The following is a 6,832-nucleotide window of genomic DNA, read 5'->3' as shown; positions in this document are numbered from 1 at the left end:
CATCCAAAGGCTCAGCACGTCAAACATTGCGAAATGGCACACCTGGTAGCAGAGACTCTCAAGAATAAAATATACAATGCAACAATGATGGGCTAATAAAACAGTAGTTTTTACAATGTGTAACTGTTATAAACTTTATTTTTCAGAGCCATGCTTGAGTTGGGGGAAGTGCACTCTCTTGCTAATGAAACTTAGCAACTGAATAAATATAAAAAGAAAAAACTCCAGTCTGACTGGATTCGTCCAGATGCAGACGTCAGAGCATTCGGAGGAAGAAAAATTGAGCCTTGTGAGCTAGTCTGAGACTACAGAAGAGGAAATGTGGGAACTTGCATATAATGAACTGGTGACCCAACAATGCCACTGGTGCACCATAAACCAGAGTGGACACCTCTCCACCCCATCATGGCATCAATCCAAAGAGAGGAGTATATAGTCTCATTCATTTGCAACCATCTGAACACCAAAAGCCCCTTGTATTTTCCACAGGGCGAGGGTTACTGCCAAACACCTCATCCTGGTATAAGCTCCAACTGGCCATCTTTGTTTTCTTGCTAGTATGATCAAGTGACTAATTCATATGACAAAGGGTTCAATCCTGAACATCCAGTGGAATCAGTGGGAGATGTGTCCCCAACAACTACAGTTTACCTTTAGCTAGCTTCTCTTTAGATGCCATCTGTTTAGTGATGTTATCACTAAACAGTCTAGCTTATTGCTTAGATCTAGCTTTAAATGATTCACTGGATGTTTTTCTTAACATGTCAGAGAAGTCCAAGGAATTTCTGTACTATATCAACAAATCAATCCTACTATATACAAGCTGATCACAGTTTTAGTATTCTTGTTAATTGTAGATTTTACTATAGAGGTGGAATTAGAGAAATAATGCAAGACAAAATCCTCTAATCATCCTTGACTAGAGAGAAGGGTAAACACTGCTCAGTATCCTCCGAGTCATATTAACATCAGTATAGCATCTCAAAAGGGGGCTGGATCAGAGGGCTTCTTTTGAAGAGCTTGCAAGTTCTCCAAGCTTAGTTGAAAGGGAAAGAAATTGAACAAGAGCAATGTTTCTTTTTGGACTGGAAATGTGAAAGCATTTCCAATAGTTCAGAATAATCCAAACTGGGCATTTAAAATCTTCATATTAAAGTACATGGTGAAGTACCCTAGCTTACTGTAGTCAACAGTATGAGAACACTTTAGACAGGTCAACACAGATACTGGTTCTTATGCTAAATTAGTAGAGGGTGAGTGGGAGACAATGGACGAGCTGTTTGAAAAAAATGTTAATAGTATAAAGTAAAAGGACAGTTTCCAAACTTCTAAATGATTAGTTTTCTAACCCAGCCTCGTGCAGCTAGGGAAGCTGTGTACAAAAATTGTTTTACATTGGTGTTACTGTGTCAAGAAACACCTATATACGGTCATATACAGCCAAATGTAGTCTGTTCACCACACATATGGGGCACAGCCCTTGTGAAAAGGCTGTCACTCCCAATACCCGACACAGTGAGAGAAGAATGATGAAACATTTCTGAAGAATTTCATAACCAGAAGCAATTTCCTACTTCCTTGGCATTTTAAGTCAGTGAAAAGGGCAGCAGAATAAGTGGTTATAATGATCAGGAGGCAGTGTCAAAGAGTTGTTCACAAGAAAAAAAATGGACAGGCCATTATTCTAAAGTTTAGGAGAATAAAAATCACCAAACCCCTCTTAAATTCCTATACTCCTTGAAAAGGCTCAGCTACCAAACGGAATAATCCAACATTGTCTACAGAGAGCTTTGTGGTTACTTTTCCAAATGCAAAGGGTGCCCCCTGCTGCCCACAAATGGCTTCCTCATGAAGCACCAGAATAAATGACTAGGTGGGCTCAAGCAGAAATTCCTGGGGAGAGCCATGAAATTAACATAATTCTCACCACTTTTTACTCAATCATATTAAAGATTAGCAATCACAAAATTATCTGATTGTTACCAGGAGCAAAATCATGAGTGTGTTTCTGAACCTTAAACCGGAAGGAAATTTTATAGAGAGTTCTCTGCCCAAAAGGCAACTCACTACTGAGTGGAAAATGCAGAAAATTGTTTTATCCTTTATTTTTAGCTCATCTTTCCTTCAGAGAAATTAAGCCTTCAACCAGTCCCATCATTTTATACAGTATTTGCCTTAAATTTTCAAGTCTCTCCTTGTGATATCAGTAACAATCCACCATGGACCTAAATGAAAGGACTAGTAGATTTATAGATTTTAAGGCCAGACGGGACCATCAGTATCTAGTCTAACCTGCGATTAATAATTCAAAAATTATTCCTCTCTCCAACTTTTATCTGCCAAACTCTTAGGAGTTTGGTTTGCCTTGCAAAAACTAAATTAGGTGTTTATGTCAAGGAAAGCAAATGGTAGAAGAATGAATTCAGATGGAATTGATAAACCTTAAGGCTAGACTATTCTCAGTGGTCTAATTTACCCATCCAACTAACCCAGTTTTCAGTCTTTATTCCCCTTTTCAAAAGCAACTAAGATGAGTCCTTTTGTTTGGTTTCAGACAACACAGGGGTGAAGGGAATGGAAGAGAGCTGTTCACTGTGCAAACCCCAGCTGCAGCAGCCAAAAAAAAAAATGGTGGTTTTGTTATTATGTAGGAAGCTGAACCTGATGTGTGAACAATATATTATACCACTTATAATAAAGGCAGCTTCTATTGTACAAAATCAGGGTAGAAAAGAAAGGTGGTTTATTCAGAGAATTAAAAAGAGTGACTAGAAGATATTGGGGAGGATTGGGGGAAGTGCAGAAAGACAGCTGCATAAAGTGAACATCAAACTTTCAGCTTTTTGCAGCCATGTGGAGGGGCTAGAATCAAGTGAATGGACAGAGGAGTAAACGGTTGAGTGAGCAAATACTTCTGAAAATAAAGGAAAATTTAGGACTGCATCTGAAGATACTTTGAAGCTAGTGAAATAGGACAGGAGATGATGTGAGCTTACTTCCTGGAACAAGAACAAATTGCCTAGTAGCAGCATTCTGGTCTCCTTGAACATTAGTGAGAAGGACCGGATCTAGGAAGAACTGAAATAGGAAATATAGGAAAGGATTAAGATTTCTGCAGAAGTGTTAATAAATTACACAGAAGGTTACTGAAAAGTGATTGGAGGTCAAGGAAAACTAGATTTCTGACTATAAGAGGAAAGCTAGGAAGAGTGATACAGGAGTTGGAGTCATGGGAAAAGGACTTTAAACCAGATCTATAGTTTTTAAATATTCTGTACTAGAAAGTTGCAGCATAATCACTATCCAAGAGTCAGAAGGGAAGAGAGATAAGATAAGCGGGATCAAAGTGTTGAGATGTGGAGCAGGGTGATGTTCACATGTAAATGATATTCAAAGATGAAACTATGAAAGAGAGAGAGGAGGACAGAAGAAAGCTAAAAACAGCCCCGAGGCACTCAGTGGAAAGGGACAAAGAGGAAGCCACCCCATCAGAAATTAAAGGAAGATTTTGAACTGGGATGTGTTTTGGAAACCTGGTTTCCTCAATCAAGACACTGAAGGACAGAAGGGTAGTGCTGATGTTGTACGGAGATAGGGTAGAATTGATGGTAAGACACACAGAGGTTAGCACCAAATAGGTGATTCTATTACGTGAAATTCATAGCTGGTCCTTTGTCTGAAAAGTGCATCAAAACTACATTAAATTTTACTAGTCTGAGTTTTTAGATTTTGTGTGTCCTGAGATCATGGCAGAAAAATCAGGTTTTATCTATGTACACATGAAGGTGCTTGATATAAAGCAGCTAAACATGTCCCTTTTCTTAAAGGGGACAAAGTAAGTGTCAACTACTAGTAAAGACACCTATACACAAATCAACAAATAATTCCACAAAATTGTGGAATCAAGTAGTGAGCAAAATGAGTAAATTAGAGTGTAGTAAGGTGAACTCTTTAGATGTAGGTTAGCGAATGATGTTGCATAAAAGGATATTTAAATCTTAATGAGTATTTCAGAAATGGCAAGATTTTGTGACAAGAGCTTCCCTATTTAATTCTTAGAAGAGTTAAACTATTACATATTCATAAATGTGGAATTTTGCTTTCTTCAACTGTTACAATTTTGGATGATGTACCTGGAAAAAAAATCAGAGAGTCTAGACTTGAATGTTAAAGTGTTTATCAATAGTGAAAACTGACAAGTTTTTGGCTAATGGCCTTTAAGGTCTAAAATGTCAAGAGCACCTCTGATTTGTTGAGGTAGTGTCCAGTGCAAGATGGTTATCAATAATCATACGTTACATTGCATAATAAAGATAACACTCGCATCCTTAATAAGGTTTAACTATTCTCCGTTATAACACACACATTTTTCAAATCGGAATGTAATATGTCACCCCAGTCTCAAATGTAGTATGCAAGTTTTCAGCTCAACAGCAATTTTTTAAAACCAATTTTGAAAACCAAAATCCATTTGCCCACTTTAAAATCATAAGATTGGGAGAGGGAAAGAGAGAGAGAGAAGAGCCTGAGATAGAGAGGAATTGAATAGTCATGACTGAAAAATGGTAGAACTCAAAAGTTCAGAAATGGGTTAATGTGCATGGGTAGTACAATTTTTCCGTTCTCCCTCCCCCCCCCATTTAAAAAAAAAAGTATATTGTATTACACAATAGACTGGAAAAGCTTCAAGAATGCTATTACTGGTCTATCAAGTACCCAATATTTGTTATGGAAACTGCCTCATGTATTTACTTAAATGATCTCAATGATCTCTCAGGTAAATGTGTGTCTTGGGTATTATTTCCCCTCAAAGCAGCTTTTTAAAGACACAGTTTAATTAAGCCTCTATTTACAGACAAGATGTTCTATCTCAATGGGTAAAATTGCACAGTTCAGGTCTATAATTATGTGGTTTTTTTCCTTTTTATTATTAGTCAATGGAAATTAAACCATAAAACATTTAAATATTTTTATGAGCGTTTGGGCTAAATTCCCACGAGCTAGGAAGTTTGGCATTACTGACTTAGTACACTCATGGGCCTCACTACAAGTCACATGGTGTTCTATCACGAGGTCCCTCAACCACTTTCAAATCAAGAGCATGTACATATACAAATACAATCCATATGCACAATCATAAAATCAAAACTTTCAGTGCACAAACATTTGTCTCAGAGTCCAAACATCACTAGATAATATGACATATCACTCTGAAAAATACTTCTAAAATGCCTCTCATACAAATATTGTTCGTAGTTGCACCATTAATCGTTCTCTCTGTACTGCAAAGGGGTAGGCAGTAATTCAAGTAACTCTTAGGTGGGAGAGTTACATTTTGTTGCTCACCTACTTGGTTAAAAACAGAAGTGAAAATGACATATGGAAGCGCTTGTGTTTCAGATGATATCACTTCAGTTTTACCTCCTTCCTTCCTCCATCAAAGAGCAACCACCACCAATAATCATTACAAGATCAACAGATTACAAGAGCAAACCAAAGAAATTCACAGTTCAGGGTAAGGTGCATAGGAAGCTCCAGGAAAACAGAGAAGAATCCCACCTATCGTGGATTTAACTGGTGAGATATAGAGTCTTTCCCCGTTTAGGCTTGAATCTGGCTCAAGATACTAAATCTAAAATCATCATACCCCAACAACTGTTTCATAATTCATTAACAGTGTTAGTATTAGTTGAAATGGTGGTTTTTTAAGTGGACATCTATCCATTAAGAATTAGACTGACGCTAAACATTCCTATTGTTAGCAGTATCAGCAAAGACAACCATTGTGTAGGCAGGCATAGACACAGAACTGCTCTCTCATCTTGAAAGACTGGTTTCCTTTCAGGTCAATCTGAGATACACACTGTATAGGGAAGCTTGCATTGCCACTGCCTTTTCTGAAAATAAATGACTTCTCTCTCCAAGACTAGCAGTTTTGTATCTATCATAAGCACTAAATTCACTGAAGGGGGGGGGGGGAGAGAGGGCAGCTGTCCCACTACTGCTGCTGTCTGACTCCTAACTAAGTTAATTTTGCGTGTGACAACTAGCGTTGGTCAATTTTGCTGAAATTTCTCCTTTAAAAATGCATTTAAAAAGTTCAAAAAATAAAATCTGAGTTAGGTTCTAGAAAATTTTGGACAGGTCAGAATTCAGTGCGTCAGACTTCAACAGCTGAGTCTGGATGACAGAAGCGCGCAAAACTTGGAGGCAAATCCTCAGCTAGTGTAAACTGCCTTTGCTGCATTTACTTCAACAGAGCTATGGGATACACGCCACCTGAGGGTCTGCTCCTTGGAGGTACTAAGCACTGCCACACGTATTTTAAAGACAAAGTAGGTAAAAATAAGCTTTAAACAGGAAATCAACTAGCCTACACTGGCTAAAAGCTTCCAAATTTGGAAAGGAGTCAGAGCTCTACAAATGAAGAGAAAGCATCTTGTGAATCCACATTTCCATGTTTGTTATATAGTTTAACTCAAAAAGTATCGAAATCCTTTTCACTCCTGGATTAGCATCTGGGCTGGAATTTTCTCTAGGCTGGAACTTTGTTGAATTTTAATACCTTGCTGTCACCAGAAAATTGAGTAACAAACAAAACACTTAATATAACCTAAAAAACTCTTTAGGCCAATAAAATACACACACAATAAAGCTAACACAAAACTCATGCATATTTTTTCCCCTTCACAACAATGGTAAAGTGTTAGACAAATTCTTGTCATATTTTCCAGTATTGCGTGAACCCTGTAAATGAAGCCCATGTTAATATAATTTAGGGCATATGCCATGTTAAGAATATGCCAGTAGCCATGGCAAATCTCTCCTTTGA

The sequence above is a fragment of the Lepidochelys olivacea genome, assembly GCF_965140295.1.
Source record: "Lepidochelys olivacea isolate rLepOli2 genome assembly, chromosome: 27".
Lineage (NCBI taxonomy): Eukaryota > Metazoa > Chordata > Testudines > Cheloniidae > Lepidochelys > Lepidochelys olivacea.
This window is presented reverse-complemented; position numbering follows the sequence as displayed.